The following is a 22,576-nucleotide window of genomic DNA, read 5'->3' as shown; positions in this document are numbered from 1 at the left end:
GACGACCAATTTTCTTTAGTACATATTTGTCAAAAAAAAAAATTACGTTGTCTTTATGTATAAAATAGTAATAGGTAAGGTAACATTAGCGCACTAAACAAGCATTATTTAGTTGGACATATGGGTTTCAGGATTTTAAATACCTGCACGTTTATAAAATAAAGGAGCACAGTATCCACAAGTCTGGATGGTCCTTGAACGCAGCAGGGAGCCCAACCGACAAAAGTGGCATCACGAAGAAGAGCAATGTGGTGGACACATGAAGCGGACAAAGTGTGTGAAACCTAAACGCAAACCGTTTCACTGCACGAGGAGCGGGTTTTTCTGGGCGTTCATAACTTACCTCGTCATGTAGAGCCGTCTGCCGCAGATAAACAGAACAAGTCGCTAACAGCCAACACAACTGTCAGTTTCCAGTTGCTCAGGAGATGATAATCCTCTCCTCGGAAGGTAAGACTCAACCATTAAGCTTCGTTTAAAGCGTCATAATCCCGCTCAAGTTTCTGCTACGAAATAGCCGAAGCTAAAGTTAAACTGCGCTGTATTTCATTAATTTAGGCTTTAATTTTGGACACCGTGACAGCAGAGTACAGCTGCGGTGCAAGCACTGACGGTTGTTGGGATGGCTTCGCTTCGCCGCTTGTTGACAGTAGTCAAGCTAAGAGGCTAAAACAGACTTCCGGGCGAGATTTTCAAAATAAAGGCGTTTGTGAGGATAATAATAATAATACTAATAGTAGTAGTTCAGACACGTGAAATGTGACGTACCAGTTACATTTTTGAAATTTGACAGTGGCACTTTTATTATTAATATTGTTTGCTTATGTTTCAATTGCAGTCTTTCCGCCAGTATTTTTTTTAATTGTAGAGAAATCTAAGAGAGACATTTGCAGTTGACACATTGCAATTGAGAACTAATGTGAAATTTAGAATTGTGATAGTTAAATTATGAAACGGTCTAAGAAAGACTCGACAGCATTGCTGCTTTAGAAAAGAAATTGGATGCATTATATAGCTGATGCATTATGTACAGTTTATCTTTGTATTATTTTCTTATAAATACATAAATACAGTTACAGTTTAACTGTTACAGTTTAATAAATACAGTTTATTTTCTGTATTGCAACTGCAGTAATGCAGTAAGAAATTTTATTTTATTTTTTCTAAAAATGTTTTAAATTAATATCCATCAAGTGTAACATTTATTTATGTGATCATACTAAGACCTTACAGCAAACATATATTTCTCACCGGAAATATAGCCCCTCTTCTATATGTTTTATTTATTTATTTACCTGCAGCTGTACACGACCACACCGGTGATGTTGTTCACTTTCAAACTGCTTCCGGTGACGCTCTTGCATTTCCCAGCAGTAAGCAGCTACCAATGCTACCAAACGACGTCATGGTGTTGGGGGTCGGTAGCTGGCATTCCCGTACACCAGCTGTAATTTAAACCATCTGTCACAAGGGGGAGCCATTTAGCTATAGACGCTTGTGACGATACTGTCTGTTTTTGTTCTGTTTGTACTTGAAGTACGTAGGAGTACCGACGGCTGAGCTGCGTACTGCACACAAACATCAGCCAGATATTAGCTGGGACAACTGGAGGATGGTTATAGTTTTATCCCTAAAAAAGCAAACAACCCCATATCAGAACCCCCAGCAGTTTTCACATTGCTGTGTTGTTGGACATACACCTACTTCAACAAACCCACTGTCATCTGAGCAAAGCAGATGGCAGTGCATTGTGAGGATAATGTTCTTTGATTTCTTCAGTATGCAGGAAAAAAAAAACCACAACACACTTTCTGAAACGCCAACACTCCAAGCAGCAGGTAGTGTGACCACCTGAGGCCAAACCTTTTAGAAAGCAAAGTGGGGTGTTGCCATAAACAGTCAAAAACGACAACCTTTTCAGGAACTCCCGAATGGTTTCTGTAAAAGCAGCTTAAAATAAACCCGATCTGACCTTGTCACTGGGCAGCACAAGGTCAGATCGGTGATTTTAGAGGAAAACTGGACGTACAAAACTTAGAAATTTGGCCCACATCTTTAAAGAGGCAGTATTATATAAAATTGACTTTGAGCTTTAAATTATATTGTAATGTTAATCCCTCATCAGAACGTACCTGATTCTTTCATGCATGTTTAAGAAATCCTTTAATCTCCCATGGCAACCATTCAGCTGTGCAAAACGCCTGGTTGGTCCTAGCCCCACCTTTGAGGGTGATGCTACACCTCAGAGCTGCACTTCCCAAGCTGCTGAGCTTCTGCCTCACTCAGCTCCTTCAGACTAGCCAGCAGCAATTAGCAAACACCTGGTGATACTGCATGTCTGCTGAGCTCATTATATGAGCTATTTCTTAATGCAACGCTGGTAAAAACATTGTTAAAGGGTTAATAAAGGAGCTGTGTTGTGAGGATTTCCTGAAGGCAGAGTTTCTTAAAGAGCAGGAACTTCGTAAAGAGACAGAGGCCCAATTTCAATTAGAAAGTCAAATTTCTTTTAGTTATATTTGATATATATAGCTTTCTTACAACAACTACTACTGACAAGTATAGTTACTCTAATAAAATGGCACAATGTGCCTGGAAAACACATAATACTGCTCCTGTCTTTAATTACTAATCATTTCAGAGCTTCACCAGCAAAATGATTGTGAATACACCGTCCATCAGTGTGGACGGCACTGTCTCAGAAGGTTTTATCATTAGTTTGCAGTTTCCTCCAGCCAGGGTGAAGGAGCGGCAGAGACAGAGAAACACAATTACACTCAATCATCGTTTCCTCGACAATAAAGTGTCTGTAATATAGTCTCCAAGCTCTTCGCTAGTGCCAACTCCACTGATTTCCAGACAGAACATTTTAATGCTCTCTTTCATGTCCTGGTATTTCCCTTCTCAGTTCCCTTCAACTCTCACAATGCTCACACACGCACACACGCACACACACACACACACATCCACGCGCACACAGACTCCCACCCTGCTTATCTGGCAAGCTTTTGCCCCAGACACAATCACAGTATGCAAACAAACAGCTGATGTCATGGGACACATGCACACATACACTAGCTAATGTCATTGGGGTGGAATGTGATCAAAATAGAGTGAGTGAAATGTGTGTGTGGGTGTGGGTGTATATTTGCGGCAACAAGACAGTTTAAGTAGGGGTTGTGTACAATCAAGGAACATGAGCGCAGAGACAGGGAGGACAGATGAGAGAGAGTGATTTGTTTTAAGAAAACAGACAGGGGAGGGAGGACACACCTATAGACAGTGACACACACTCACGCCAACACGCACACACTCAAACGGCCTGAGTCATCGCTGACAATCTATTATCAAGGTCCCATCGGAAGAAAGTACTACAACTTAGTGCATCAAGTCTACCAGAGTTAATTATTCCTACACCTACAGAACCATTGTTTTACCTCAGAGCCATTTTTTCCACATTTTGTCACATGACAACCACAAACTTCTGTTTATCTTAATGGGTCTTCAGTTCAAGCCAAGTTTATTTGTGTAGCACATTTCAGCAACAAGGCCGTTCAAAGTGCTTCAGGGCACAGAAACATAAATACAGTAACCAATTATTAAACGAGTAACACACGTTACATTTTGTCAAATGCCGTCATCAAAATCAGCCACCAAATACACATCAAATGTGTTGATGAATGTTCCACTTACTACCAATCAAAGGAAACTCTAAACATGTGGATTTTTACCCTCGTTTCAAAGGAAGTCAGTGTTTTGGCATCTTTGCAGTTTTTTGGACGTTTGTTCGGGATTAGCGGAGCATAGAAACTCCACTATGTTCTCCATGTTTGGTTCTAGTTCTGGGGATGCAGAGTAGACCTGCCTGGGATATCTGGACGGTTGATACGATTGCCTTCAGACGTCAATTAATGTGTTCTAGAGAATATTTGTGACCAAAGTTCACAAGACCAAGAAATGCATCAAACAGGTCAGGGACAAAGTTGGGGAGAAGCACAAAGCAGGCTTACTTTGCATTGCCAATAATAAAATGACCATCTCACAGAAATTTTGCGTTTGACATCTAAACTATCAGTTGTTCAAGAAGAGCATCCAACAAAGAAACTGCTGAGAGGTCCATGGCAATGTAATTAAAGCATAAGGTGGTAAAACAAAGTATTGGCTTAATGGGATGGAATACAAATCTGGATCACAATTTCAGATTTTCACTTCACAATTCAATAAATGTACTTATTTGCGCTGGTCCCATTGTGTAAAATACCAATAAAACACAGATTTTAGTGGTTGTGATGTGACAACATGCCCCAAAAATTCAGAGTAGGAATACTTTTGCAAGGCGATGTACCTATACGCAAAGGGAGATGATTTAAAACACAAATGATGGATTTTCATTACTTTTACACTACGATGTGGATTATAGCATCACAAAATCGCTCAGTTTCTTGGTGTTGAGTAAAACTTAAAGAAAACTCTTGCCACAGAAATTGTGTTCTTAGAAGAAAATCACATTTTTCTTTGCATCATAAATATTCAAAAATTCCCAGGATATAAGCCTTTTTCTCCTACTTTTGTCTGAGGACTTCTAAGGTTGAGCAGATGAATAATACATGAAAATGCTGATTGCCATCAGCCATTTTATATGAAAGGCATGCCATTACAATTACAAGAAAACACAAGGGTGATGCAAATGGGAAAACAAGCCAAAGTTGTAAAGATGCCTGGAGGAGACGGACATTCATATTCTATAAGGCATTTAACAGAGAATTATCAGACGTGCATTACTCCCATGGGCTCTTTCTGACTGAACTGAAACTGGCTTTGCTCCATTTATTTCAGGTCACATTCACTAAATATTTTATTGCACAAGTCTTTTGAGAAGCTTATATTTAGAAAGTCTGGGAACCGAGCCAGACATTTACGACCGCTACCTGATGACATGTTTTTGAGGAAAAGAACTCCTAATCTCAGTGGTCACTAAGCCTCAAACAAAAAGCCTTAATTTTCCTCCTTGAAGGCTTTGTAAAAACTCAAAAGTGACTGAAACCTGCGCTTCGCATGGAATAATTTTAAATCCTCAAAAAAAAAAAAAAAAGGTTTTACGCATTAATACTGCTCCCTATTTACGTCGCAGACTTGCAGAAAAAGTACCTGTCAGTCAACACTGTTGGGTTGAGCCAACTTTTATCACTGAGCTGACCAGAAAATGGAGGCCTTGCCCACACTCTAAAGAACGGTGATGCCTTTCAAGAGAAGCCGGTGGGACATATCCAGCCAAAAATCTGTTTTCCTGTTAGGAAAATGGCTGAAGTATGACCGTTGGAATTTCAGGAAAGTCCATAAACAGGATGGATTTTCCTTTGTCCCCGACAAGCTTTTATAGTTTATAAGGGACACCGCAACACACACGCGCACGTACACACACAGATGTCCTTACTGTTCAAAGATGTTGACTTAGGAGCAGGCACTGTTATACTGGTGAACACCCAGTTAACTCTTGTTGACTTTAAACTTTAGTGGACAGTGATGCTGTTGTTCCAGCAGATTCCAGGTTATGACAGGCCTGTTGTTAGGTACTTGAACATCCTTACAAAGCTGGTTTAGAGTCTTTAGGCATAGAGTTAGGCAGTATTATGTAAGATTAACTTTTTTGAGCTTTACATCACGTTATAATATTATTCCTTCATCAAAAACAAAGCTGGAGTGTTACCTTGATTCTTTCTTACATGTTTGAGAAATCCTTTAATCTCCCATGGAAACTATTCAGCCATGCTAAATGCCAGTGTGGACCTAGCTCCGCCTTCAAGGCGCAGCTCCTCCTAAGAGCTGTTGCTTTCAAACTTCCAAGCCTCACAGAGCAGCCCTATTCTAAATAAAGATTAAGTGACAATATTTCCAAAACCTTGTTGAATTTCTCTGCAACTTGCTAAGCAACATTTAACCACATTGTAAAGGGGGTCATGAATAAATAGTGGCATGTAACATATAGTTTTGAATCCTTTAATAAATACTAGAATTTCAAGCAGTTAGCAACAGGTTCCAAGCCCGACCCTTGCTCCACCCCTCTGTACAATTTTGCAATTGTGGGGTTTTGATTAAATAAGACACAGAATGAAAAGGTTTGTTCATGCGACGTCATTAAAAAACATGCTGTGCCATCGTCCTCCTACCACTTCTTGTCGTCCTTATCGTTTTTTCCACCAGTAGCGGCATCCAGTTGTTGAGCACATAACTCGTGATGCGAAAAAAGTGCTTCCATTGCAGTTTTTGCGAACTACGCCATTTTGATACAGATGGAAAACCACCTCATCATTCAAAAACGTAGCAAAAAACTTTCTTTAAAAAATGTTTCCATTAAGCAGATTTATTTTCAGAATTACAATTTTCGCAATTATCTGGTCAATAGAAACACAGCTAGGGACATCTTGTGCTACACCAGCCAGTCCTTGCAAACTACCAAAACATAATGGAGTGGTTAGGTATCAAAAAACCAACAGAATTTAAATGTATGATTGGTTGTCTGCAATAACCAGTTGACTATTTTACTCAAACCTTCAGTCATATGAAGAGACTGTGCTACCAATTTAACTTTCAAACTTCACTTTCACTTCAGACTTCAGAAATGATTATTCAATGGCTGGGGTTCGCCGAAATGACTGTGGAGATTATGCGAAAAGCAAAGAAACAGGGATGAAATGCAATATAGGTCACGCACAGGCCTCAACCTCATGACATCATGCAGCACAGCGCGTACTTTAATCTGCTGAGCCACACACACGCTGATCTGTGTGAGCGCGCTAAGCTACCCTGGACCCATCGTGACAGCCTTCCATCGGCAGCTTAATCCGCTCACAGGACAGTGACTTCACCGCGGTGATGTCATGAAGGTGAGTCAGACACGTCTGAGGGGCTGAGGAAACTCTGAGACAGCTGCACATTCATGTTGAAGGTTCCCATTAATTGATGGCATGTATTTCAGGGTCAGTATTTTGAAAAGTGTAAACTGTAAGACAGAGGTGTCCAAACGTTTTGTCTCGTGGGCCAGGAACATAAAAACTATCAAAAAAAAAAAATCACTCCAATGTTTTGTTTTGTTTTGTAGGAAAGGGACATTACTCACTGCAGATCCAAACGTTAAAAGAGATTTTGCATGTTTGCTGTATTAAAAGAAAGGAATCCGATTTCAAATTCTTTTGAGCTCGATTCGACACTTTCTTTCAAAACGCTTGGCTATGTTTAACCTAGTTTTACAGATAAAAGCTGAATTGGAGGCAGCAATATCGGTTTTTCAGTAAAAGTCTCTGAATAAACGTCATTCTACTTATTACAAAAGCTTGGTTATAAAAAAAATGGCTACTTTGTGTGGCACTTCACATTTCTTATTGTGAGAAAATTATATTGGTATTAATATTACCCCGATTTCAGACAAAAAGTCTTCATCTACTCCAACCAAGTGAGAAACGGCTCAAATTTGAATCATTCTTGAATTGCAGCTACACAAATTCTGTCCAAGGGACACAAGTGGACACTTTGGAAACCAATTATTTCCCAGACTGGGTATTACACACCCTTCTAATTCGCATTGTGTGTGCCTGAACTTATGTTTTGTTTTATTTTACGAAACGGAAACAGTCCAGACAGTGTCTCTCTTTCTGTGTATTAGTGTGACATAAGGGCCAAGCTGCTTTAAGGTCCCGTCACTTATTAACCAGAAACTGCAGTCTCGGAAGCGGGAGATTTTTCATCGGTGACATCACAGGTACGGACTGACGAAGAGGTTTGGGAAACAAGAGAGAACTCACCTTAAAAGGAGAGCGGTGATGCTGTTTTTCTGTTCCTGTTTAGCAACATTAGAACACATCATCTCTGCTTCCTCCGATTGTCTCAGAGGTTGAGTGGACCGGAAGATGCCTCAATCTTATCCAGAGGCAGCGGCTGTGAAAAATATTATCCACACATGCTTGCGATTCTGTTTATTCGTTTATTTTCTTTTAGCTAAGGGAGCAAGTTTGACTTATTTCCCAAACCCTGGCAACCCTGTGTTTATCTGGAAGTTACACCGACAAGAACAAACAAAGTTCAAACGTCTTTTACCGGAAAACATTTTAGATTAAAATTGAAAGCGGATAAAACGCACCGATTTGCCATTACCTTCAAAAACAAGACTGAGAATGATAGTAAAAATGATTGATATGAAAAGAGACACTGGTTTCTGACATGTGGATGTCGCACCATTTATTATGCGTTTTCTAGCCACATAGTATCATTTTATAGCACAATCAAGTAACTATGTAACTTAGTTACAATCAAATACAGCATTTTTTATATAAAAATTATGTTGGTATTTTTAATGTAATGCCTTGAAATTTGGCCTCTGTCTCTTGAAATGCTCCTGCTCTTTCTGAATGTCCGCCTTAAAGAAGTCGTCACAACATGGCTCCTCTATTAACCCTTTAACAACATTTTTGCCAGCGTCGCACTGAGAAGTAGCTCCTATAATGAACTCAGTAGATGAGCAGTTCTACCAGGTGTTTGCTAATTGCTACTGGCTAGTCTGAAGGAGCTGAGTTAGGGGAAGGGTGCTCTGTAATGTGGAAGCTCAGAAACTGCAGCTCCTAGGAGGACGTGCCTCTTGAAGGCGGGGCTAGTTCCACCCAGGCGTTTTGCATAGCTGGATGGTTGCCATGGGAGATTAAACGATTTTTCAAACATGCATGAAAGAATCAAAGCAACACCCCAGGTATGTTTTTGATGAAGGAATAACATTATAATATATAATATGATGTAAAGCAAAAGAAAAAAGTTGATTTTACATATGTTAGGCAGCTTATGTGTGTTCTTTTATTTTCATTAACAAAGAGCGGGCATAAACAATGTCAAGCTGTTTATATTACCAATCAGGTCTTTTGTTTACAATCACATCACCAAATAGCTGTTCTCCGATGCCACTTTTATGACTATAGTCAAAATCATGAAAGATAGGAACATACTAGACTAGTCTTTATTGCATAATTCCTGGAAGTTGCTTTATAATCCCACAATCGTTTAAAGATGGCCACAAGGCAACTGCAGGATTCAGAGACCTGATTTTTTTTTTTGTACACCAAACCTCATTTCAGCCAAAACTCAATTTAACAGCTTCAATTAATAGCTAGAACATCTCCTAACCAAGCAACCTTCAGCAAATTGTTGCTTTGGACTGTAAGCAGTTTTCTGTGCACAGAAGGAAGGTCTAGTTGTTGTCAATGCACTGATATGCACAGGTTATTGCTCGCTTACTGAAAGTGCGTGTGTGTTTCTGCACATCTAAGCACAGTTTTAATGTTTATCAACCATCTCCAAAACACAGCAACCCCACCTGAGTGCTGCGGACACCACAAGTGTTCACCTCTCACCTCCCCACCGCACCAGAGGGAGTCTCCGTGTGAGCTTATGTCTGGAACTCTGCCTGTCTGAAAAGGAATTACGCTGCAGAACCAACATTAGGTAAGCTTGTACTTATTGATATTAGAGAATATTATGTAATATTAAATTAGTTCCATTGTACTCTCTACCATTAATGCATTTATGTTTACAGTAACCTATTGCTTTTTTTCATCCATCCATCCATTCCATCCATTTTCTTACACCCTTGTCCCTTAGAGGGGTCGGGAGGTGCAGGTGTCTATTTCCAGCTAGCGTTCCGGGTGAGAGGCGGGGTCACCTGGACAGGTCGCCAGTTTGTCGCAGGGCAACACAGAGACAGACAGGACAAACAACCATGCACACACACCTAGGGAAAATTTAGAGAGACCAATTAACCTCACAGTCATGTTTTTGGACTGTGAGAGGAAGCCAGAGTGCCCGGAGAGAACCCAGCATGCACAGGGAGAACATGCAAACTCCATGCAGAAAGACCCCGGGCTGGGAATCGAACCCAGGACCTTCTTGCTGCAAGGCAACAGTGCTACCACTGTACAGCCGCTTTCCCCCCTATTTTCCATTTTTTTCATGGAATGTGAAATCAAAATTGCATTAAAATTGCATATGCAACAAATTCCACTGTGATTGATACTGTAGTTCAGTCCTTAGAATAGAGTGTGATTTCTTGTTTAATGGAAGCGCAGAAATTGTGTTTTGTCCGCATTACCTGAATATTGACACAGCTTTGCGCACATTTGTAATGGAAACGTAGACACAGAAAATTTATTCCCAACCTCACCTTTGTAAAATAATTGGAAATCATTGCTTACATATGTGTTTCCTAACGTCTTAACTTCCCAATTAGACAAAAAACATTTAGCATGTGTAATGCAACATAAACTATACTAGACAAGGTAATCCTTTCAACACTTACAGCAGAGAAATCAAACCAACAATCAGAAGAGTTGTCCAAGAATCAGAACTACCTTCTCGAAGACTGAGTTAGGGCTTTTCCTGGAAGCTGAAATCTTTGGCAACTATTTCAAAAAATTGGAAAATTCACACCCAGAATATTATATTTGAAAGGATTTGATCTCACTTTGATATGTGGCTGATCACTCTGAAAGAATGCCATTCTCCTTACCATACAACGAAAGACGTTTCATGGCAGGCTAGACCCCCAAAAGGCAAAATCCACCCAGAGAGACTCATGGAAGAGTATCAATGGAGGCATTGATACATTAAAGACTGGACGGAGGGAAAGTGTGAGTGTTTGAGCTCGTGATGTTGAGTGTGTGTCTGAGTGTGTAATGGAAGGAGATTTATGAGGACAAATCTGCCAGATGAAGAGTATGAAGCGAGCGCCAGAGACTCATATTTGTTCGGGTCATGACCTGAAGGACTGAATGAGGTCCCCCCCCCCTCCTTTTGAACCTCTTTTTCTTCATTTGACAGAACTTTTAGTTTCATTCGGTTTTTAATATTTGACCTCTAAAAATTATAATAATGAGGCTAAAAATAAAAGCATGTTGTGTTTTGATTCATCCTCACTCACCTTTACAGTTACAGAAATGTTTCCATTCATGCCTCACGTCACCAGGCTCTTTGGTTCCAGCACCGCCACACAGGTGAGTAATCTGTCTGGCATTGCAGCACCAATAATCGAATTGACAATTAGACAGTTTGATTGATGAATTACCTATCTCTTCACTTACAGCTGTTGATGTAACATTCATTAAAAGAGGGACGTTTCAGTTTAGCAGCTTTGACATGGTAATTTGGAATTATAGAAATGTTTGTATTTCACACAGAAAATCTCACATTGATCAAAATACAACAATAAAAACACAAAGCTTAGAACAATTTGGAACAATTTAATCTTTGAAAAGCCATAGTTCATGATAGCTATTATTAATGTTATAATTTGTTTGTCTTTTTTTTTCCACAAGAGCTTTTTCTTTGAACATATTTATAAGTTTATTTCATATTTCTATATTTCCTTTGGCCATATTTTGTTCTTCGTTTTGTGATTCTGTTTTGTAGGTTTTCACTTATTTTAGATTTTCTGTTTTCCTTGCTTTGCCAATGCTCTGCATCGCGAACTTATTGACTTGAATCCATCTCAATGACGTCAATTTATGATGAAAAAACAAATGCGACATGGATGGAGGAAAAAAAACCAGGCATTTATCACGTAGGCACACTTCTTTCTTTAAAACGGGAATATGTCGCGTCAACAATAAGGTTTGCCTTCAGAATAAGCCATTTCTAAGACGTTAGCATTCATATTAGCATTCGCTTGAGCCGCCCTTCAGACGCCTCTTAACGGTGAACAGCCATGAATACCTTTTCTCTCTCCTCCTTCCTGTTCCGCCTGTCTCCTTTTCACTTTGTGTTTGTCTGTGTTAACTCTTCCACAGCAAACAGTCCGCCGTGGGCAGCGGGACCAGCTGTCCGTGTTTTGATTTTCACTTGTTGCTCGGTGTTTAAGCGCCAGCTGAACTGTGGCTGACACTCCGCTTTACGCGCGCGGGCGAATGCGAGCGCGCGGACGAGCAGACTCGAGCAGGATGGACGGAAGGTGAAACAGCTCCGGGCTGCTGTCATAAACGTCACTGACATGTCACATAAAAGCGCAATATGATGAATGTCAACGGCGGTGGTTTGTGTTATACGCCTGAGCAGGTTTTATCACCTTCACATGTGGAGACGGTAAATTGCAAATGCTTAAGGTAGTTCTGTGGAGCTCAGCTGTTCTGTGACGAATGTGGACATGTGTGCGAGTGTTTAGAGTGTGTGTGTCTCTGTAGAAAGACAACAGACAGAGAGAAGGAGACTTTCTCTTTCTCCTGAGGAATAATATAAATCTTGACAAGTTGTCTCTGCAAATATATTCTCAGACAATCCGAATGAAATTGGCTTTGTGGGGAATTAAGAGTGTATAGAACTCATGTCAACACTTTTGATCCAGTCAAAACCGACTTGGCAGAGAAAGAGATTTACTGGATTTTAAGGCATAACGCCGACATAAAGGAATTAGGATGGCTGCTAATCGGCACAATAAAGTGTTTACCTGATGCAAGTCGAGCAATGAAATGAGAATAAATCGGCTTTGCAAGTCAGTCTCTGTGTGTGGGAGTCTTATAATTTCTGATCCTCGCCCCTTTGTGTTTATGTACAACCCAGATTAAAAGTCTGCACGCCATAATTCAAATCTGTCTCTTTACAGCAGGAATTACAGTCGTGATTTGACAAAGTATTTTATGTGGCATTTTTGAAATGCAGCAATGTGCAAAATGTGATAAATGAAAAAAATAAAAAAACTCACAGGATAAAATAACAAGAGAGATCTCACTGAACCAAAGCAGAATATCATTTCAAAGGTGCAATATTATGTACATTATATTCCAACCACAGTGCCATTTTACAGCACAATCAAGTAATTGTATTACCTTCACTTGTTATAGAAATGTTTTGATATCAAGTACATCTTGGGGTTTTATTCATATTATTAGTTTTTCCTACTTTCTGCCAATTTTCTAATTCTCTTATTATTTCTACTAAACTTTTAGTTTTTGTCATATCATTTATCTACCTGTGATGTTGTTATGGGGCGTGCTGTGGTGGCGCAGGGGGTTAGCACGCCCCACATTTGGAGGCCTTAGACCCACGGACGTCGCGGGTTTGACTCCCGGTCCCGATGACCTTTGCCGCGTGTCCTTCAAAAAATGGCGCCGGCTCAGCTGGCTGCCTGCAGACGCAGCTCCTGTCGTGTGCTGTAACTGCAAAATAATTTCCCTGCTGGGATGAATAAAGTAATTCTTCTTGTGAATATTGCGAAACACTTTGGCCCACTGAGGTAGTTGTAAATGCGCTACATGAATAAATTTGGACTCTACTTCGTCCTGGGAGGCGGGGCTAGGTCCCACCAGGCGTTTTGCACAGCTGAACTGAACGGTTGCCACGGGAGATGAAGGGATTTCTCAAACATGCATAAAGGAATCAAAGCAACACTCCCCCTAAGTATTAGAGCTGAAAATAAAATGTCAATTTAACATATTACTGATGTTTAGTGGGGTAACAGCATGGTGTAATGTAAGCACTGGTTAGGGATTAGACATGCAGAGCGGAGGATTTCTAGAAGACAGGGTAGACGTGCCGATATTCATTCTCTGAGGGGGCAAAAAAAAGAAAAAATGGAGAAAAAATTTCTAAGCCAAGAAGATTATACTGATGATGATGATTGCATAATCACGGTGTGTGTTTGTGTGTGTGCGTGTGCGCGCATTGGGAGTGTGTTTTTTATGGTGAGCAGACAGCACAATTAGTCAGTCGCTCAGTTACGGCCCCCCGGCTCTGACCTGACACGTAACATCACGCATGCAGCTGCATGGCTGTGTGCACTTTTACACTTGGCAGGCGCGCAGCAGATCACTGATGAAAGAGCTGCGGCGCTTCGCTCTCAGCTGTGGCTTTAATGAGGAACATGTTTTCTCTCCTTCTCTCCCGCACTAATTACCTCCTGTCTTCCTTTCTGCCATACATCATGGCCTCTTTCCTTCCCTCAGCTTCCCCTCTTCTGCTGCTGCTTCTTGCTTCACGAGTCTCTCCCCCTTTTAAACTGAAATGTGCGAAGGTCGGCCCAAACACGCCCCAAATTTAAATCAAAGTCCTCATGGTTGATTTTCTGTTATGTGTTAATGTGGGTGATCTTTCAGAATCTGAAATTATATTTTTGCCTTAAGGCTCACAAGTAATTGAAACTATCAAAAGTTATAGTTTTCTTTCATTAATTGGTTTATTTCACTCCTTACTTCATGAATCTAGATTTCATCCACTCATTCATGCTCTGTCTCAGTACCGTCTCTTACCATCTTCCTCAATCTGCAATCTTCTCGGTCCCATCATTTGTTCATTTCCCCCGTGTTGCTGTCCTTTGGTACTTATCAGTCAACCACTCTCTTTTCTTTTCTTTAACGCCACTTCTTCCATTTTATTTCACCCTCTTCTCTCACTTTTCGCTTCCTGCCTATTTTTTTTTACGTCATTTTTAATCCACTCACCTTGATTTCTACCTTCCTTTTAATCCCTCTCCTCATTACATTGCTCTGTCTCGCCTGTGCTGCCACTCGCCCTGACATAAACTTAAAACATCTAACTACCTCAATCACATTTTCCAGTAATCGAATCCCCCTATGCTTGTGACATCACTCCTTTTTTTTCTTTTCTTTTTTTACGCCTTTTCCATGTCTTTCTACTAATTTCTGCCTCTGACATGTTCGGTTGCTTCTCTGTGATTTTGTTGGTGATGTCATTGGGTTTGTTTCCCTATATTTCTTCCATTGTCTCAGACCTGTAAAGTCCCCTGTCTGTTTTTGGACGAACAGTCTTTTCCATAATGTACAATAGATCATTAATAACTTATCCGCTGCGTCTGTCTTCATGTACAATATGAGAAGCAAGATGGGGGACATTTGCCTTGCCCTTCAGTTAAACGTGAGGTTACGTAACGTCATCCACAGGAAACGGTTCTTGTTGCTTGTTTTTGTTGCTCTGTTAACTGAACATGACACTAAATATATTGTTAGTATTAGTCTCCATCTGTTTTTGCAATTCCCGTGGCACTGTTGTGAATGCATAGCAACAAGTCGTGTCTCATGCAGTCATGTAAACATATAAGTAAACAGTGCACCCTGTCAGAGTGTGTAAAATTTGCTGTAAAATGTAATAGATAGCTAGACTAGGTAGCATGAACACACAGCATTTTGATGTAAGTTTGCCCTCCTTCATTCTTTACTATTCAGTTTAGTGAACACTTTTGGTGAGATAGAAAAAGTTGTCTGTGACTTTGCTAAGGGAAAAAAATGTTTTTAAAAGAACGGAGGTACAGTACTTGTCAATCGATCAATTAAACAAACTGGGTTTTCACATATTCTGCTTTTAGTGTAAAATAATCTGGCCCAGGTTTTAAGAGTCAAAGTATGGAAGTTTCTAAAATAGAGCGGTAGTGGAAAAAAGTTAAGTGGAATCGCTCTTTAGTCATTTCACAAATTACATGCCAACTTCAGCCAAGTTCACTGAGCGTAGGTCTGTTGATGTCACGTTGCATCGCAGTAAATTTTGTAAAAAATAACACGTCAGTACATGTAACACGTGTTGCTTACAGATATTTTACGTTAACCATTTGTCTTGATAAAGTTTTCTTTAAAGGAAGAATAACAAGTCTGGTAAAATGGGCAACCAGTCTAGGCATGCTAATCTTTAGCTTGTACAGTGTTAATGCCAACCGTTTCGATGCTAAGGCTAGCCTATCTGTGCTAATGAAAGAAAGAAGGCAATCCAGTGGATGACCAGCCTTGGCATGATAGTCACTAGCGTCTGAAATGCTAACGCGAGTAGGCAGTCTCTTTCTCATTCGCCAGCGCTGGTCACGCAGGTGTCATTAATCATATCAGTAGCTAGCTTTGGATTAAGATATAGCCTCCTGTGACAGGGAAGTAGTCACCACCAGGTGTTCAATAGTCTCAATTTTGGTCATAATGCCGCACACTGACCTCCAAAACAACTGCCAACATGTTCAGATCTAGCAGACCAAGCTAGCGTACTCTGAAAGCGGGCCACACAATGCTAAATTAAGTCTCCAAATACCTTAAATGTCCTCACAGGAGCTTCACCAGGATCTGGCCACTGTTGATCTAAAGATTTATGTTTACTAATTTTATACAGACTTCACAGGTTTAGCTTTCATGGGAGGTGGGCAAGCAGGTATGTTTTGTTCTCGAAGAAAAACATGAAGGCCAGTCAAACGTTTGCTACAGAGAACATAGGGAGAGATGAGTCTAAATTGTGCAACATGACAATGACCCCAAACATGCCACAAAATACACCAAAGCCTGGCAGAGAAATAAGAAATAAATAGTCCTGGTCGATTTAAATCCTCACACTGATATCAAGCATAGACGAGGTAAGACTAGCTGTTAGGGTGTAGGACGTCCTGGCTTTGTTCTTAGCTATAAAACTTCTCTTTCTTTTCCAGGGTCAAGAAATAGTAATTAGATGTTAATATTTGAAGTAATTATTTTTTGAAAAACCTCAGTTAATGGAGTGTCCAAACTGTTTCAATTGACTGCACGTTGTTATTTCTGCTCCCTACCCACAATCCTCTTTCCTGATCATCACACCTGCGACCGCAATTCAGTCAGCGACACAAAAGCTCATGGTTTTCCGTCTCTGTCTGGTCCTTCGTGATCTCTCGTTTGTGGCGTGGCATCTCCAGGACGGGAGCTGCTTTGATAAAAATCGGGAAAAGGGATTAAGCTGGGAATTTCCACTCACACTTGCCTAATTGATCTTTAATCTGATTTCATAAATCCTGTGACACATGCAGTTAAACCCAAACGTATTCATACCTCCGGATGATTTAGGTTTTAATGTAATCCTTTAATTTGACCGACAGGTTTCTTCTGCCTGGAAGTGATATTAAAGTGTTAAAGTGGCCGAGCAAAAGTCCGGACTGAAATCTCTGGATTGAGCTCAAGATTAATGTGATGGCAATGAGGCCCTCCAACCTCAAAGACTTGAACTTGTGTGTGAGTGTGCGTGCGGGCGTGTGTGTGTGTGTGTTTGGATGCACAGATATGCACATGTTTATTCTGGTGAACCTGTCTATTAATCTGTAAACACGCCCCACAGCTGTTCCATTGAAATCAATGGCATTGTATGAAGATCAGGCTTGCTATTATTATTGGATTTAAAAGATTAACACACACCTGCGTGGCAGGACATTAGAGAGCAACGAGTGTGCGCACAGTGCGTGAGTCAGAATGTGTGTGTGTGTGTTTATTTGCATTAGACATAAAAAACATTTTAAAAGGGAGCGAGATGAAAGAAAATGTGGCCATTTGAGGCTCTTTAGCAGTAAGCCACTACTGAACAAGCAGCAGGACAACAGGGACCAAAGGAACGGAGGAGCTGCTTTTACTGGCTCTTTGTGTTACTCCTTGACTTATCTGGAGAGAGAGGGAGAGACAGATACTTCACAATAGGATGATGGAGTGTGAGGATGATGTCAGTGGTTATTATTGCGACGCAAAACCGCAACGTTTTCGTCTTCTCGTTTAAGAATTGTGAGGAGAAATACTGTAGTTGGCCAGGTGGAGAGGAAAAAACATCGTCGGGCTCAACTTGCAAATGCTGCACCATTGCCATCAAATGAAGCGTAAACAGGAAGTTCCCCAAATCAGATAACATTATGGAAAGTGAGTGAAAAGGCAGCGATTCTGCGTGTGTGTGTAGCTTGGTTAGCCATTACATGGAGGTGCATGTCTGGAATATTTTTCATGTCAGTCACCTCACTTTTAGTTTCTCTCTCTGCACCAACATTTCCATTCCTCAACCCATCCACCTTTTAATTTGGTGACCAGTTCTTTATATATATATATATATATATATATATATATATATATATATATATATATATATATATATACAGTACAGACCAAAAGTTTGGACACAACTGTGTGTCCAAACTTTTGGTCTGTACTGTATATGAAATTTGTTTTCTTTTGTGATTTGTGTAAAGCTGTTTGTTTGCATGTTTGGATCCCCAGTAGCCGTTGCTGTAACAATAGCTACTGGGGTCCACCTCATAAAAAAGTAGCACAAAAACAGTTGCAATTAATATAATATTAAAAACTTAGCACATTAATTCAGAAATGCACAATTATCACAATTCATATAATAAAACCGTTCTATTAGAAACAGAACACATTTTAGCGATTATAACACTACATAATAAAATAATTAATCGGCCCTCGAAAACAAATGTAGAAAATATGTTTTTTCTCTCTAACTGTATTGATCATTACAGATTCGGATATAAAACATGCGAGCAGACGCAATCTCCTGCAATAAATTAAGCCAAACTTATTGGAACAGATCAGCGAAATCCACATGCAAGTCATCTATCATGATAAAGCAGACACTATACAGAAAATATGTTTAAAAAGATTTCTTCCCTACTTATATCACACTGCTCCTGAGGCCTGATCATCTGCCTGAACTTGAGTTAATTTCATTTCATGTCTGAAATCAAGTCCTAAGGCGACCAGGTGAGCAAGTCCAAAAAAATAAACGTCTGGGGCAGCAGGTTGCGGCAGAGAGACTGACGAGCAAGAAATAACAAAAAAAAAATCAACATGAGGTGATTTTCAACCATTTATGGCGACAAAAATCACAGCCGTCGCGTTGCATCTCGTCAGCAAACGATTTGGTCTTTTAAAAGTCGGAAGAATCGGTTTTACTTCAAGCAAATCCGACTGGAATCCACAAAAAAATCACATTTATCTTCTGCTGTGCTGCAGAAGATGAACTCACATTGGTTCAGATATATAGAAACAACATTTTTCCTCACTGTCTGACAGTAAATGAGATGCAACTTTTCAGTTTTGTTTTTCTTTTTTTTTCTGTTTGCTGCTGATTCCTGTATATATTTATTTTTTCATCGTTATGTTTTTTAAATTTGTAGAGATTTCCTTGGAGTTCAAATTAGAAGTCAAATAATCAAATTACTTTATTTATGCAACACAATGTAAAGACACAACGCAGCTCAGAAGTTCTGATGAACAGTAAGGATGAGCAGTACAGGTCCGCATTCCCTTGTGCATTGATCTAAAAATAAAAATTCAAATTTTAAATTTAACTCCAACTTCACGGGAAAACGTTTTAAAAGTTTTCCAACAGATGAGGAGCTGCATTCTACATGAGAGAGCTCAGATTGTCCTCCAATCAGAAATACCGGGCGTTGCGGTAGTCAAGACAAGAAGACAATATAGTGAAAGTCTAAAAAAAATATTCATTTTTGGGACTCTGGGGTAGTTAAATATGTGCGATCAAAAACTTTTAATTTCTAAGGCAGGTGCTGGGCCCAGTCCGATATAATGCTACTTCAACTAGAGAGGGAGATGGCAGAGAAATGGCCTCGTTTCCCGGTGAGCAGCCCGGCTATTACCTCGCCTCTGGAATGCACTGGAGCTCAAATTAAATAATTAGTTTGCATGTGCACACAGGACTTCATTCAGGCTCTCTGTCTCTCTGCTGCGTTTAAAGTGCCCCTTCGTGAAAAGCCGTTTGCGAAAAGCTGATTGTATTTGCTTTTCGGAGAGTGGATGTTGTCATTTCTAAAAGGGGACGGACCACTGGAGGCAGAGGTCCGGCGAGCAGGTGGGAGAGAGATCTAAACAGAGGAGAACTGAAATGCGGTCAGCTCAAAACTGTACATGTGTCTGAACATGACATCCCTGTGGCAGCATCATGATGAGGGGATCCTTCTCTTTAGTGTGGGCAAGGAAGTTGGCCAGAGTCGATATGAAGACATATTGAGCAATCCAGCAGGACAGCAACTCTTAAAGGGGCAGTGTTATGTGTTTTCCAGGCACTCAGTGACATTTTACAGCTTGATCAAGTAACTATGTTACCTTCAGCTGTTATAAAAATGACATATATGAAGTCATATATTTCATGTATGACTTGAAAAAAATTTTCCTTCCAGATTCAACGCCTTGAAATTGGGCCTCTGTCTCTTTAAGAAACCTTCACAAAGTCATCACAACATTGCTCCTCTATTAGCCCTTTAACAATGTTTTATTTATTTAGTTAGTTTTTTACCAGCGTTGTGCAGCAGATATGAAGCTCCACCAAGCGTTTGGTGATTGTCGCTGGCTAGTCTGAAGGAGCTGGACGGTGGAGGGCTGCTCTAAGAGGCTGAAGCTCGGAAACTTGGAAACTGCAGCTCAGAGGAGGAGCTTCATCTCGAAGGCGGAGCTAGGTCCACCCAGGCATTTTGCACAGCTGGATGGTTGCCGTGGGAGATTAAAGGATTTCTCAAACATGCATGAAGGAATCAAAGCAACACCCCCAGTGTGTTTTTGATGAAGAGATAACATTTTAATATGATGTAAAAGCTCTCAAAAGTTGATTTTACATCATACTGCCCCTTTAAAGCTGCAGTAAGAAACTTTAATAGAAAAATATGTTTGATTTTTAAAATACATTTTCACACCCAAGGCTCTTCCGACATCGGCCAGGTCGGAAACATTTCTCTGCCGTGGAATGGAGGATATTCTTCTCAGACCTGGCGAGACGGATGACGACCTGCATGGTGAGCAACAATGATTGGTTGTTTCTGACGTGTCTTTCTGCCGATAGCAATAGGAGCAGGCGGAGGAGCTTGAATTTTTTTTCACAAGCTACTATACTGTCAGTATAGTTTAAACAAATGTGTTGAAACTATATTTGTTGGTATAAAAGTTACATACTGCAGCTTAAACTTTAAAGTCACATTTGTGACTGTGATGAGTCTTCTCCATACGTATTGATATTCACATTTAGTCACACTCAAAACTGTCGTTATACAACTTATAAAAATAAGTTTAATTTCCAGTTTTTACCACCTTTCCATGCACTATGAGACAATGAACCTGACTATGCAGTCACACACACACACGCACACACACACACACACACACACACACACACACACACACACACACACACACACACACACACACACACCTCTACACTGAGACTGAATTTACTCCAGTCTGTCTGTGAAAGGATGGGTTTGTTTCAGAGGTTAGTAGTCCCCCGTCTGCTGACGTATTTCCTCTACTCCGCGTCTCCATGCCAATCTTTTTTCTCAGCAAAAAAAGAAAAGAAAAAAACCCACAACTGTGCATATTTACACAGAAAAAAAAACCCACCCTGAGCTTCCCCAGATGTCAACTTTTTTGGGGAAGTGGCTTTCCTCCACGGGGCTGCGTGACATCTATATTTACGCGCTCCGTAACGTCGGCTGTGCACGTCGTTTCGCGCCGACTCGTGCTCTTTTTTTCTCCTTTTCTGTAACACTTATGACGCTTTGTTCCGAAGTTTAAAAAAAACAAAAAAAAAAACAAATCAAACCTGAGTCAAAGTTTGTCTTTTTTTTTTTTTTCTCGGCTCGCCCCTCACGTTGGGAAAATATCACGGGCTGGAAAAAGCTGCGGTCTCGCCTCGCTGAGAGTCGCTCGGTTTGAACAAAGGTTAACTGCCACCGTTGGGGGAGACGGGAAATCCAGGTGCAGGAAAAAGCACGAGTTATTTCAGACGCCGTAATGTGCGTCTCCCCTAACAGCACTTTTAGTGAAGAGCAAATATTCACATAGCTGTGCTCCAAAGCCTGGAGGAAGAAAAAAAAAAAAAAAACAACACCTTTTTGTGACAGTTTTAGAAATGTCACCTGTGATATTTCAGCTACAACTCAATATTTGTACGAACGAGGATAGTTTTCTAAAAGCATCCAGCCATAATTACTTACATGCAGTTTATGGGATTAATGTCTTCCAAGAGGTAAAACTGACATTTGCTTCTCTGTTTGGTTTGACAGAACAGATGAGTGGAAATGTCTTTAAATTATGTTCTGGATTTTAACCGAAGACTGTTTTAGTTAATTTCCCTTTTCAAAGAACGTAAAAAAAAAAAAAAGAAAAGCGAAAATTAAAGAGAGCAGTAGGCCTAAAAGAGAATGGAATGCTGAACTGCTTTATTAATGCGTAACACAATAACAACCACATCCAGAAGTTGGGATTTCAAACTGTGAAGATCCGATCTGACCTTTTGCATGAAAGGAAAGTTTGAAAGGACCAAGAAACTTTCTCAGCCACTCTGCTTCTATGAGAGTGCCATTCATCAGCACGGCGAAGGTTTTCTGAACTACTTAAAGGCAGTTGTTTGAAGTAGGACACCATGACCTATGGAAACTATTGGCGGCCGCGCTGCGTGAGGATCAGAGGGCCAGGAACAACAAGCAGATTGAGATTAGCTTCAAGACGAGGAAAAGAAGAAGAAGAAGAAGAAAAAAAACAGGAGTGGAGCGTGTAAAAGCTTCCATCGCTACAGGGCAAACCTTAAGAAGCTTCAGAAGAGTTGGATGAAGGAAGAAAATGAAATGCATTTCTTTCTTTATTGGAAGGTGGAGGAAGAGGAGCCTCCAACAGCAATATAGCAGGGAATTTCCCTGCATGGATCAAATGCACCTCTCGGATCAAAAAGTCTGTGGATGTGTTCCTGTGAGCATCTCTGACCTTAAAAGGAAAGACGGCTCAGGAAGGAGGACGGACGGACGGGTTCTCTTAACGCG

At 40.4% G+C, this 22,576-nt stretch overlaps 1 long non-coding RNA gene across 1 annotated transcript; it reads left to right on the top strand.

The window, feature by feature from the left end:
• The first annotated feature begins 344 nt into the window (after positions 1 to 344).
• Positions 345 to 9,741, top strand: LOC111608650. The gene is made up of 3 exons (XR_002752788.1): positions 345 to 450; positions 9,347 to 9,483; positions 9,640 to 9,741. It is a non-coding gene; the product is annotated as an uncharacterized LOC111608650 (long non-coding RNA).
• The last annotated feature ends 12,835 nt before the right edge of the window (positions 9,742 to 22,576 follow it).

The sequence above is a fragment of the Xiphophorus maculatus genome, chromosome 5 (assembly GCF_002775205.1).
Source record: "Xiphophorus maculatus strain JP 163 A chromosome 5, X_maculatus-5.0-male, whole genome shotgun sequence".
NCBI classification, from domain to species: Eukaryota; Metazoa; Chordata; class Actinopteri; order Cyprinodontiformes; family Poeciliidae; genus Xiphophorus; species Xiphophorus maculatus.
This window is presented reverse-complemented; position numbering and strand designations above follow the sequence as displayed.